The sequence below is a fragment of the Antennarius striatus genome, chromosome 1 (genome assembly GCF_040054535.1).
Source record: "Antennarius striatus isolate MH-2024 chromosome 1, ASM4005453v1, whole genome shotgun sequence".
NCBI lineage: Eukaryota > Metazoa > Chordata > Actinopteri > Lophiiformes > Antennariidae > Antennarius > Antennarius striatus.
The window spans coordinates 15,826,930-15,829,849 of record NC_090776.1 but is presented as its reverse complement, the minus strand read 5'-3'; the positions used below and the strand labels follow the sequence as shown (position 1 = coordinate 15,829,849).

Below are 2,920 nucleotides of genomic sequence, written 5' to 3'. Positions count from 1 at the left end.
AGTTGAGCTTCCTTGTGAGATGCATCACTAGTGAACTGAGAGATATGTATGCATCCACAGGTCAGCACATTCCCAGCTGCCCTGCTTATGAATTCACAGACATTGGCTTTCCTGTCCCTGTTGAGACAGAAGCAAGAGGTTGCGTTAGGTTGGGAGTTTGCCTGTGCACACGCCTGCCAGGTGCTCTCAGTTAGAAGACGGGTTGTGAATTTTAATGAGCTCGGTGTCGACTCTGTAGCAGAAAGAAGGAGTGCCATAGATCTGCCATTGTTATTGCTCCTGGAGATACTGGCATTGTGTGGCCGCATTAATATATCACTGTCCAAGGCTTGATGTTACTTTGACCTCAGCCCCTAGCTTTTCTGAGGTCCATGCTCACCTCTGCAGAGGCTCAATGAGCTCTCACATCTCTGTGCTTCCACCAGCTGGTAGTCCTCCTTCTCACTCTTCACCTATGTACCATTATCAGCTGAGTAACATGCATATTGAGTAGGCATATTAACAGGATGACAGGACATCACAGATTACAAGAACAGCTCACTCCTCCTCACGAACATCTTTGTGTTTAGACATCACATTCATTTTCACACTCCCTCCACTGGTTCTCATTCTGTCTTGCTGGCTCATGCTCGCCTTTTAAAAAGGCACTGCAGTTCATTCCTCTTACTTTCTTTCCTTTTTTTTTTTTTTTTTAAAACACAATCTTTGCACCGTGAGAGGATCAAGGTCAATTTTGAAAGCCAAGCCTGGTAACTTTTATTCCAGGAAGCACATCACAGCCTTTGTTAGTGTTCTTCACTTCACAACTGAAGCAGCTAATGAATACTCAGAGTGCAAAAGTGGATGTGTATCTGAAAGATGCGGAGGAGAGAAAACTTTGCATAGCAATAAGAACCAATCTGGAGTATTGTGAGGACACACTGAATGTCCAGTTCTATTCATCAAACCAAATAGCAGTTGCTATTGGAAACGGGAAGCTGAGAGGTGCCTGGCAACTGGGATGAAAGATGCCTCGTGAAATCTGTTAGCCTATGGGTAGCCCTCTTGTCAACAACATAACGGAAGCCGGTGGAAATGTAGGAATTCAAAACATTACCCTTAAACTGATGTTAAACTGCACAAACAACATCAAGATTAACAAAGGCTTGGACTCAGGAGAAACTGATAAATCTAATCCACTCATTATACACAGGCAATTACACAAACATCATCACCCCGAAACATATATGAAAGGAAAAACTTCATGAAAGGCCTTTTAAATGTAATTAAAACAAAAGTGCACACTCACCTCCCCTTATTTCTCACCATTCACACTCCCCTCACCTGCATCCCATTCACTCTCTTTCAGCTCTCTTGATCAATACCTGGATGATCTGACAAGATGCTAAACACAAACGCTCCAGCTCTCACCTCTGTTGACTGTCTTGCCACGGCACGAGGCAAAGACAGGAGGTTCTCTCGCCCTGGAGGAGCCATCCACATACTCCTGCCTCCTTGTACGTCCTTTGGCCACGACAGAAAGGGAGAACGGAGAGCAAACAGGGTGGTGGGGTGGGAGGGAGGGAGGGAGGGATTGAGGGTGGAGATGAGAAGGATGAGGGATATGAAAGAAATTGTATGTGTGAGAAAGAGAGAGAGAGAGAGAGAGAGAGAGACAGAGAGAGAGAGAGCGTGTGTGTGTGTGTGTGTGTGTGTGTGTGTGTGTCAGAGAGAGAGAGAGAGAGAGAGAGACAGAGAGACAGAGAGACAGAGACAGTGACAGAGAGAGAGAGAGAGAGAGAGAGAGAGAGAGAGATATTAAGCCCCCCTCTGATTAAATCTGTGGTGCGGAATTTAAATTGTGTCCCAGAAGTATAAAACAGTATGTACTTAGTGCGATACGAGCCTTGCATGCAAATACTACAATACTCACTCTGCTGTGTTTACGCAATACATCAACAACTCTAATATATGTGTCCTTGTGTGTCTGTGTGTATGTGACGAACAGCAGTGCACTCACACCTACAGTACGTGTTTGGGTGTGTCTCAATTAATGCGCAAATATCTGAGGATTCTTGGAAGCACAGATTCTCTGGCGTTGGAGAGCCTTTCAAGGGAGGAGATGTTTGCGAACACAGAGTTTTCATACTCAAGGTTATTCATTGTTTACATGTATGTGGGTGGACGTGGAAACACAGCGTGCAGTTTTTTTATACAAATCTAATGTATGATTTGCACAGCTACTAAAGACATGACAGTACATGCTTTTTATTTTCTGTATATTTCCTCATCATGTTAGTGTGTGTCCTGGGGACAAACAAGATGATGCTGTATGCAATGAAATGTGTGGGCACCTTTTTCTGAATGGCTGTAGTTGCACTACACTGCCACCCAGTGTTTCTTTAAACGAGAACCCTCCAGGTAAGAAAACAGTTAGTCATTTTTCATCCAAAAATTAAGAGAGTATAAATGGCTACAGAACGCTACATAATTCCTAAACTGACTACATTAAAGTAAAACAAACTAAACCAAATGGCAACTTCCTTCAAAACTCACTTATGTTATTGGTATATAGTTAGAATGGTTATTTAAGCAACTCATAAAAAATATTGGGTGTTTGTTTTTACTGTTTTAAGAAATGAGATTCACATGAATTTGGCACACATTTTGTTAGCTCACTAAATAATCAAAGGAGCTGCATGCAAAAAAAAACTAAACTCAGCCCATATCTTCTTTTTAAAAACTCAATGAGATTAACTATATATTGAAATTAACATTCAATATGCAGAAGGATGAATATTTGTCATTTAATACCAGAAGGCTGTTTTTTTTATATATATACCTCTCGTGATTGGGGAATTTTTCTTTGTGATCACCTTAAATTAAAACAATCTCAAACATGATACGTTAACAATCAGGATATTGTGAGGAGACAAATCAT

At 41.6% G+C, this 2,920-nt stretch overlaps 1 protein-coding gene across 2 annotated transcripts in view; it reads right to left on the bottom strand.

Moving 5' to 3' along the window:
- The window catches only part of LOC137600458 (protein TANC1-like), a 32,384-nt gene extending 30,885 nt beyond the window's left edge, over nt 1–1,499 (bottom strand). Inside the window, exons 1-2 of one of the 2 annotated variants that reach the window (XM_068322111.1) lie at nt 1,411–1,486; nt 1–117 (exon numbers count right to left, since the gene is read on the bottom strand). The exon at nt 1–117 is cut by the window's left edge and continues 210 nt beyond it. The gene's annotated coding sequence lies outside the window, so the exon portion shown is untranslated. Of the gene's footprint in view, nt 118–1,410 lie in introns of both variants that reach the window. The other variant, XM_068322105.1, reaches the window with a different exon arrangement.
- Between the last annotated feature and the right edge of the window lie 1,421 nt (nt 1,500–2,920).